At 45.7% G+C, this 10,902-nt stretch overlaps 1 long non-coding RNA gene across 1 annotated transcript; it reads right to left on the reverse strand.

Annotated features, from left to right (window-relative positions):
• Positions 1–1,798: 1,798 nt before the first annotated feature.
• Positions 1,799–5,291, reverse strand: LOC123083363 (uncharacterized). The gene is made up of 2 exons (XR_006439279.1): positions 5,122–5,291; positions 1,799–2,122 (listed from the first exon to the last, which is right to left on the reverse strand). It is a non-coding gene; the product is annotated as an uncharacterized lncRNA (long non-coding RNA).
• Between the last annotated feature and the right edge of the window lie 5,611 nt (positions 5,292–10,902).

Here is a 10,902-nt window from a genome sequence, read left to right on the forward strand (position 1 = left end):
GCGTGGTTTTACCCTTCACTATTAAGTGGGTGACTATTGTTAAATTTGACACTACATGAAACTTTTTCAAAATTTAAGCAATCACAATTTGACATTTTTTCGTAGGTAGTACGCGACAATTAGATATGACCCAGAAACATTACATATACCAGTAGAACTCCCGTGCGTTGCTACGGGCCACAATACATATAAATGAATCAAACAAATGATTAAGGTTGTCTCCAGGGTCGAAGCTCATTTCTTCCTCATACGTTTGGGCGTGTCCAGGCATCAAATGGGCGCCGAACAGGCTCCCAAAATTCAACCGTCCGACAGTTCAGGCTCCCTGGATCGAGACCATATGTAGAGGAGAAATGTGGTTGTCTAGACTATTCACCATGTTATCTCAAACACGCGGGCCCAATACAAAAACCCCATCCGACGACACACCCTTGCCTTTTCCTGCCACACTCTCCCCTTCCCACTTGATTTTCGTCATAGTGAAATATTTCTAGCTGGAGCCCTGTCCTTTAAACAGGATGACGCCCACCTCACGTTGTCCATTGCGCTCTATGTTCTTCACCCTTTAAAACCTGTGACGCCCACCTCACATTCGACATGGTGCCCTATGTTCTTCACCCTTTAAAACGGGATGACGCCCACCTCACCTTCAACATGGTGCCCTCTGTTCTTCACCCTGCCAGCCGCCCCGCTCTCCGCCCTGATCCTCTCTCCCGTGTTTGCGCTGATCCACCACCGCCATAAGGGGGAGGAGGTGTGCGCCGCCCGTGATGCCCCCCGAACCAAGAAGGCAGTTCTAATGTCTCTTGAGCCACGAACTTTTTTTATGTTTGCTGTTGGGATACAAAATGTAGTTAATTGCCCATGAGTTGCGATGATGCCATAAATACTACCAGTGAAATAAATTTACTTGTAGCAAATCACTATGGAGAAGAGGCAAGAAAAGATCATGCCGAGTTTACAACTGCAAAATAAACCATTTGCATTGAAGATGTAATAACTCACGGCCGCGTAACATGAACACATTATAATTTGGATGGAGTATATGATATAACAAGAACATCCATGTTTTTCAAAATTTGCAGCAATCCATGGCAAGGGATAAGAGCTACCCCCAACGTTAAAATTTTGTAGGTATGATTATATCTCTACCCCCGTAACATGGTCCATTGAGAAGAGCAATCACTAGATAACCTTTTTCTTGCCAAGCAGCTTTGGAGAACTACCATGAAATTCTGCCCTCAGAATGCACGATGGAGAAGAGTAAATTCATCAAAACCCCTACCTAGATAAATCAGAAATTTGAGCGACAAAACGGCCATGGAAAAAAAATATTTCAACGATTGCGAACAGTTGATCAGAGGGCACGCCCTACAGTGGTCAGACTAAGGTCTCAGCAGTGCACAGATTACCGGCCAGAAAAATAGCAGCAACACACCATGGACAACGACAGTCAAGAATGGCATCTCCTTCGGCCATACAGTGGTCCATACTCTTTGAAATCCTGGAAGAACAAGAACCCTTGCAAATTTGGAATCGAGGGTAAACAACATAACAAAAGAGTTCAGAAATATAAAGCAGAAAATTCAATAGTCAGTACAAAAAAAGGTCTTTGTATCATAAACTCTATACATCCAAATCGCTAGGGAAATCCACCGCTCGACTACTCCTGCAAGGATGTCTCGCATGCTACACCTCTTACTTCTAAACACAAGAACAACTCAACATACGTATGTGCTAAATGAAAAGATCCTCATGAAAAGTTAAAATATTCTATCAAGGTTTACCTGTTACTACATCCTTCTTAAATGTCAATCCTTGCATAGAATATTCAGGTTCTAACAACATGTTGTATGATGCAGAAATCACATTCTTCATGAGAGACGCCCCTCACAATGGAAAATCCATGTCATAGCAGAAATTACAGATTGCCTTGATGAGAATATACTAATGGTCAAATTGGGCATCACCTTCATCGTAGTTGAAGCCTTTACTGTCATTCCTCATATTGTGCACCATCTCCTACGATTCTGCTTTCAGCACTCCATTCGCCCCTTCCACGCAATGCAACCCTAACCATATGCAGCAAGACCCTTTGATAGGTCCATAGACCTCGGTTACACTGCAAGAAAAACAATGTCGACATTTCTGAATTCCACATAACTGCTAAAAAGTTAGCAAGGCGGAATGAAAGTTTTCTAGGATTTTACTCATTGCATTTATGCAACTGTTTTTTTTTCTCTACAGGATGTAGGATACACACTCAGATATAAGATGTTAATGCACTTTCAAGATCTATTTATGTATTGGAGGCAGGAAATGTAGAACTTTGATATTCTGTATTGCAAATGACAATAAAAAATAAGCCAGGATGAATCAACTAAAATAATTGGACAGAATCATCTTCATTATTGTTCAAAGGAGAGAAAGAAAATAGAAAGCCTTCAATCAAAATTTGGTAGTCAACAACCATTGTACAAATTTCAGTTTTACAAAGTACAATGATTCATTTTGCATAAAGCAAGATGGCAACATTCTAGAAACAGAGATGCGTTCGTGTTCATCTAAAGTACAGTTGGCAAAAAAAATTCATCCTGCAACTACATTCTTTTGATACTTTCGTGGGCACTATAATCTAAAAACTATTGGATTCAAGGGCAAGCCTACTCGATCCTCTAATTCCCCCAAAATTTGCAAACATTGCTAACATAGTGAATCAGCTTCCACCTAATCAGATCAGTTTTAAACCCATCAAATAGAACCACAAATGGAAAGGATGTGAGCAATTGAACATACGCCGAGACAATTTAATAAGGATCAAGAAATATGGAGAAGGGAGTAGGAGGTGTAGTGTCTCGGGTTCCCTCCATCCATGGCGGAGGATGTGCCGAGCGGGGACGACGGTGAGGCTTTCCGGTGCGTGCTGCCGGATGGAGGAGGTGGCCAGGCCGTGCCAGAGGTGCCCCAAGCCCGAGGGCCCCGTCGTTGCCACCCGCCATGCCAAGGGCGATGGCCAGGGCAGCAACAGCACCGCAGGTGCCGCGCCGAGACATGCTGCGCTTGGCGAAGTAGACAGGGAGGTCGCCGGTGATTCTTTCAGACCTCGACGCCACTGATGATGGCGGCGTTCCCCTCCGGTAGCGACGCAACGCTGTCAGTGGTGAGAAGGCGCGACCACGCCAACCGCCCTCGTTCCTCTCGGCGCCACCACTCACAGACAGAGAGATATGACAATGGAAGGACTTCCATGGGAGAGAAGAGAGGATGCGTTCAGGGGTGGAGCCAGGATTTAGACATAGGGGGGGCCAAACGATGATGGTGAAGCCAAAAAAAATTGCATCACAAAACTACCCAATAGTTTTGTTTACAAATATCATTCATATTTCACTTTCCCTAGACAAACAGTTTGTATATGCCGGAGGCAATGTCTAGCTATAGCTAAATAGGTCAACAATGAAGTTGATAGTCAAACTACTCCGAAATCTGACTTGAAATACCGAGCTATAAAAAATGTCATAAGGAAATTTAAAATATACAAACAAGAACTATCATTGTATAACAAAACCATTGGCTTTTAGCTTGCTTTTATATAGGTTTGAATTAAAAAAACATCATTGGTTGTATTGTGAAATTTTGTTTGTGTATTAGGGAAAATACCTAGAGAATAAAATCCAGCCCTTCGTTCCCTCTGTTGTTAGGTCAAATACTCGTCGTTGGCATTCAGGGTGGACACGGTCCGAGCCGGTCCGGTCCCGGTCCGAGCCAGCGTTTGGACTGGCCGCCGGCGGTCCGAGCCGGACCGGACCGAGCAGCCGAGCGGTCCTGTTTTCAAGGACCGGACCGGCTGCGACGAAGCCCGGGCTGGACCGAATGGACCGAGCGGACCGGGAACCCACCAGCGTCGATGTGTGCGAGTGCAGCGGCGAGGCGGGCGATCGTGCGTGAGTGATGTGATGAAGTCGAGGAGCGATACCGACGAACTGAATCTTCTGAAACCGACGAGCTGAATTTTCTGAAAGTTTGACAGCACCTGTGTTTAACTGACGAACCGTGTGCATGTGTGAGCACGTCCACGTCTTAACTCAGTTTCAGGTTAGTTAGATTAAGCCGTTGTTGGAGGTCGTGGGATCAGGGCCGGTCCTGAGATTTTGGGGGCCCGGGGCGAAATTAAAACTCGGGGCCCTTAATATGGATATCATAATAACAACAATGAATATACATATATATGAAATATTACCCATAACACTTAAATGAATCCAAAATCATTATGCAAATGAAATACATATTACCTTAAAAGAAATTCTTCTCACATTTCTTGATGCAAAGTCATTTATGAGGGGGTTGATGTTAATCTCATCCAATAATTTTTTTCTTGATGCATAATATAGCCAGCCATTTAACCTCCCTGTTTTCTCACAATGCAAGTTAAGTTTACACAGATATTTTACAATGGCTATTATTCTCAACAAAACTTTCTAACACGTTCTTTCTCCTTTGTTATTTGATGATGCAATTCCTTGTCAATAGTTTCCTCTTTCCTTAGTCTCGTCCTCAATTCATTCTACGTGTTCATTTATTAATATGTTCGGCACTTTTTTCATGTTCTTTAAGCTTCTCACTAATATGCCTCCAATGTCCTAATCCATCATGTGCTAAGGAACACCGACTCCTACTAGTGCTAGACTTGAAGATCTTACAACAGAAGTAAAAAAAAAACTTTGTCAATGTCTTTTGAATAAACTAGCCACTTCCAATCATGTTGCTCTCTATTGCTTAATTTTCTATGAATGAGAATATAAAAATTGTCTTCCTGCTTCATCTAAATGGTATCCCATTGTTCCTTTCTCATCGGCTTTTTCTCAACTAAGATGTCTCTTGCTTTATTATCAAATATCTTCCTAATTTCTTGAATCAAAAATTTGACGTGTATGAACAGGTTGTTCATCAAACTACCAGATTGTGCATGTGCATCCAATGAACGACAATATGATATACCCCATGGGGGCCCCTGGATTTGTAATCAGCGGCGGACTAGATTAGTTATGTTCCTAACTGCCTATACAGAATTACAGATGGGGGCTCTAGGAACTGAAATCAGAGGCGAATTAGGAAGAAAATTACCAGCACACTCAGGAGGGAGGCGGCGTCACCGGCAGTACCAGTACGAACGTCGGGTGTCGGCGGCTAGGGCTCGAATAGCTGCGTCCGCGGCCTGTGTGATGCCGTGATTGAATAGGAAGGGCTTGCGTCGATTGCTCCTCCTTTTTTCACGTGATGGACTCGGTCGAGGCTCGCTGCGTCGATCGTTAGGGAAGTGGGATCGGGCGTTCGGCCTGCTGCTTGCTGCGCTCGCGCGTCTGCGTGAAAGGCTAAAGCCCAGTTTGATTTCTTTTCCTGACAGAGGCCACATAGTTACATAGGCCTAGTGGTTGCAGACCTGGGTGGGGGCCCCTCGATTTTGGGGGCCCGGGGCGGCCGCCCCCTCTGCCCCCCCTCAGGGCCGGCCCTGCGTGGGATCGCACGATTTCTCATGCAGCGGCAACATAGCTGCGTACGGGTGGACGCGAGACGGCACGGCTGCAATACTCGTTCATGGCTTTTCTTTGGTTCCTTTCAGTTGTAGTGTCTTGACATGATTTCAGCTCATGCAGCCGCAATACCCGCAGGAATTGATGCCACCATTGGGTTTGAGGCCATGTTCGAGAACTCCAGAACGGCGGCAGTTCACGCACGACCACGATGGCGACCGGCGGCAAGAGGATACGACGCACCGGGAGGAGAGGAAGGAAGGGGACTGGAACCTCGGGGACATGGTGGTCACCGTGGGGCTGCCGGTGGCTGCGACAACGACGAACAACGACGGCGATGACTGTGTTTTCTCGGTCCGACCGAGCGGCTCGGTGAAAGCCCGGACCGGACCGACATTTTCTCGGGCCCAATATTGCAGCCCGGACCGACCAGTTTTGCTACCGGTCCTGGACCGTCCGGTCCGGTCCTGAATGGGCCACGAGCGGGCCCAAAAGCCCGCTCGTTCCGTCCAGCCTGAGTTGGCATGCACATGATTTCTAACGATTGTGATGCAACAAAATTTGATGTATAACGATGGAAGATGAGAATTGGGAGAGATTAGCAGATGGTGTGATGTATTAACCTTGGCTAGTTCGTTGGCTGAACAGGAAGAATTGGCCAGTGAATCAGCTGCATGCGTCACCATGTGAATCAGATCGATAGGGATTAGGGAGAGCAGAGGCGAGCAGGCGGCAAGGGCACGGCAGTACAGGACGGCGGCGGCGTAGCGCTAATCCGCACGCGCACGCTAATCTAGCTTTCCCAGGACATTAAAACGACTCACCAATGGGCTTTTACATGGGTCTGTTTCCTATTTTTCAGAATTCACGTCCAGATAGGGGGGGCCAAGTACTAGTTTACGTGAATCATATTGCCAATCAACACGCCGTACTTAGTGTATGGTCGAGCGATAGGGGGGGCCAGGCCCCTGCTCGCCCCCCTGGCTCCGCCACTGGATGCGTTGATCTGCGGAACTCGGCATTAGCCCATCATCCTGCGTCACATATGCCACCGCTGCCGTCAAACAAATTTTTTTGAGCCAGTCGAACAAAAAATACATCCCAATATTTCTGTTCCTACTTGCATTGGTTTGTGCTACTCGTAAGCACTTTACTGTAGTTTCATTTCACTTATTAAGGTCAGACGTAAGGGCTTGACACCCACGGTGGGCATTGCTGTCAGTTTGTCACTGTTGTCGAATAACCAAATGCACATTTCACACATACAAACATTAGTTAAGAAGAGGAGTAGTAACAAATTTGCATGGATCATATCACCCTTTGGAAAGAAAAATCAATTAAGAATTCCCATCCCAATTGCTCAACATCACCTAACACGTGCAACTTGAAAGGCAATAGACTTTTCTACAACAGGCCCCTTCAGGCTTAGTCGTGTATACATCACTTTCTCCAATAATTACATGATTGTACTCATCATGCTCTTATAAGCACCTAAAGTTAGAATGCCCTCCATATAAAGGCTTTGACCAACACAAATTCAGAACGCTACCTGCCACTTTTGTCTGTTTATCCACTTTGTGTGTTCAAGTTAAGATTTTGTTTTGTTTTCTCTTCATCACACAAATGCCACAGAAATCACACTCTTGCTTTTAAAAAAGACCCTAGGTGGAAAAAAATAGCTACTCAATCTTTTTGTAAAAAACGAAAGATATATTATCTAGAAAAAAATCCTGAATACACAACTACTGACATGAGGAGTAAACCATACTCACATCAAGCATGTGATCCAAGAACGGTGTCCCTGTGCTGCAGTTTGCAACACCAGTACCGTCAAGGTTGATCTTGACATGTACATTTGACTCCTTGGTTACCCTCTTGACCTTTTCCAGCCTAGACGATACTGAAATTGAACAATAAGAGATAGCTAGTAGGGAAGCTGAACAGCGGTGAGTTCGTCAATCATAACAGAGGTACAAACGACTGTGGAGTCCTCTGGTGCTATCGGAGAATCGTTCCCACCAAAGCCGGTGGCAGCCATGAAAGGCGACCTCAGGCGAAGCGATCGTCCGTATAGCCGCGCGGGGAACGCGACCACGCTCTGCACTGGTTGGCGGTGTCCGCCTCGCCCATGGGGATCCGTGGCGGCTTTCATGGCTTTCATGGCTGATCCGTCCTGGCACACCACCAACAAATCCACACACCAAATCAGAGAGACCCCCAAATGCCGCGGCCATAAAATCGCGGCGACCGAAAAGAAAACTCCTTAGAATGCCGGTGGGTGAGATTGGCGCATATGGAGAGTTGTATACGGAGAGTTTTTATTAGAAGGAAAGTGTTGATTAGATGGAAAGTATTGATATTTGGTCATTTCCTTGGTTGATTGGTGTTCGCTGATTAGAAGGAAAGTGTTGATTAGAAGGAAAGAGTTTTGATCTTTGATTGTTCGCTGATTAGAAGCAAATTGTTGATTAGAATCAAAGAAGAAATCAATCACCATATGTGAATTCATTGTGTTACCAAATAACGGCCAGTGGGAGGGGGCTGAATAAAAAACCAATGAAAAAAAACGGACGAAACTGGGAGGTGGGATCGTTACTGCGGGGAATTGGGAGGTGGGAGGGAGGACGAAAAAAAATCAGGGGAGGTGGGACGAAAATTAACCGCGGAGATTACCAACTGAGACATTAGGAGTAGAGATAATGCAAGTATTTAATCTGTAATTCAGTAAATATTATGGATATAAAAATCAAATGGGAAACCAATTCGGTTTTTGGTGGGAAGGTGATCTCACGTAAGAAGGTAAGCAAATCATGATGTGATTTTTGAATCCTTAATTACCCAAGAATTAAATGAGCATCTACCAAAGAAAGCGCAAGAATTATTACCTGATATAAACCGATGAAGTGGGGGAAGGGGACGAAAAAAAATCTACGAAAAAACCCAGCGAAGGTGGGACGAAAAAACCATGGTAGGTGGAACGAAAATTGACCGGTGGAGACTACCAACTGCTCCATTAGGAATAGAGATGCTTTTCTCTACTCCTAATGTCTCAGTTGGTAGGTTGCGTTCCGGGTTTTATTTTCGTCCCACCTCACCCGGTCTTTTTTGGTACTTCTTTGGTACTTCCTCCCACCTCCTTCTCAGCCGCGAAAAACCAATGAAAACCCCGGGATCGAGTCCCGCCCACGCCCAAACTCCCGTCGTTATGAACTGAGAGGATCGAAAATAAACCACGGACCACAATTCTGCTCTGCCTAGGGTTACGAGAGAGACTCCTCGGCCACCGCTGCGGGATCCCTCCGCAGCCGATTGCTGTGGCCATGGCGCCCCTCCCATCTCCTCGACATGCTACACTACCGGTTCGCTATGAGCTGCTCCGGGACCTTGTCTTCGCTCCCACGGCGAGCACTTGTGCCACGTCCGCCGGCTTTGCTCCCCGTTGGAAGGTCGCACCGGTGATGGTGGTGGTTCACCGGCCAGATTTCGTCGGAGAGGAGGAGGTTGACCAGCCAGATCCTGATCCTCCTTGCACCACCGCCGTGCCGTTGCCCCAATGCTCCTCTCGATGCGCTGCCATCCGCATCCCAGTAATTTCTCGATCCAATCTTCGTCTCGCTGGCTCGTCTCATGCCGCCTCCCCTTTTCAAGATGGGGAGCCCGAGCGACCTCGAGCAACTGTCGCCGCCGCCGTCACGTATGGCCCGGCGAGCTCGTACAGCGTGTGCCCCGCCCTCCCTCCTCCGTGTGCCCCTGTCTACTCCTATGCCCAAGTTAGCCACGAAGGTGATGCCCGTTTACAAGCAACATACTATCGTCTATGGATTCTCAATCTCAGGTGAGCTTCCCTCGTTCCATTTGATACCCTATATTCTTTCTGGTTTGGACAGCGTACAGTTTGATTTGTGCCCCCGTGATTTTTATTCATGAACTCGAGAACAGGAAATGAATCTTGGGGGATGCATTTACCTTCATGGAGATGATTCGAGGGTGCAATTTTTTGACCCGTTCTTTTCTTTAATGGTAGGGAATGCTCACATTAGACTCTTTACGGTGGGTAGCTTGACGTTGTTGAGGTACCAAAGTCTGAATGTGAGTACTACTACTTTGCTGTGCTTTTACGTGGTGAATTGAATGTATAACTTTTTTTCTCCCGACTACTGTTTTGATTTCCGAACGATGGTTTTAAATGAACCAAATTGCCTCTGTAAGGTAGTTGATATTTATGTAGCTTCAAGCTTTCTTTTCTTGTGCCTGATGATAGTAGTTGTTTGTGTAGCTTTAAGGTTTATTTTCTTTTGCCTGATGATGGCAGGGTTGAGTAGATTAGTGCCACACCCTGATATGGCCGGTCGTCCTTGTATTTTCAGGCTCTCGAATATTGTTGGTCGAGTCAATGGATGTTTCCTGGTTGCTCTTATGGTGAGTATCAGGTAGTTCTCTTCGACGGCGATGTCGCCAACACAGCAGATGCAGCTTGCGGATCCCACGGCATGACTCAGATGCTGACGATGAACCGGACTACCTGTTGTAATCTGAACACCTAACGAAGGTTCCTATGCTCCTCCGTGTTGGTTAACATTTGCTTCAATTTCACTTTCGTTGAGTAATTTGTGTTATTTTCAAACAAGCTATTACCAAGTTACTCCCTCTGTTCGGAATTACTTCTCGGAAATGAATGTATCTAGAACTAAAATACATCTAGATACATCCATTTTCGCGACAAGTAATTCCGAACGGAGGGAGTATGTTGCATGTGTGCTGCTAAATTCATCTTTGTTAATTAGGATGATGCATATGGTAAATTTGCCATTGGTAGGATGTTTCGGCTGAAGTTGTGGCTGTAAAATTTTTATTTTTATTTTTATTTATAGTTTCCAACTACTCTTTTGGTATTTGAAATTTCACTTATGCAGTTTTTATAGATTAGCACTAAACACTTCCTTTTAGTTTTGTTCCTTTCTTCAACGAGCTCTTTTGTATTCTTCTCAATTTTGATGCAAAAACTAACATCAGGACAACAATTGATATCATCTACCATATAAGAAGTTCTGTGATTGAATCAGGTTGCACAGGAAAATCACAATTTTCTGCTGACGTTCAGGTTCTTGGACCCGCTGCAGCGCGTGTTCTACAACAACAATACCGGGCGCGAGGCACTGGTGAAGAAGTGCGCAGATGAGCACATGCAGCAGTGCAAGGTGCTCCGCGGCGCCCGCCGTGTCGTCGAGTACATCCATATACAGCTTCTCCTTCTGCAGAGTTCTCCTCTGCTTTCTTGCACATGTGCTCTGCCGGACTAACGTACATGCACTAAGTAGCTCTTTTCTTCATTTGGGATTTCCTTCGCAGGGTGATTCCCAGGGCTCTCAACCTG

This window comes from Triticum aestivum, chromosome 4A, assembly GCF_018294505.1.
Source record: "Triticum aestivum cultivar Chinese Spring chromosome 4A, IWGSC CS RefSeq v2.1, whole genome shotgun sequence".
Taxonomy (NCBI): Eukaryota; Viridiplantae; Streptophyta; class Magnoliopsida; order Poales; family Poaceae; genus Triticum; species Triticum aestivum.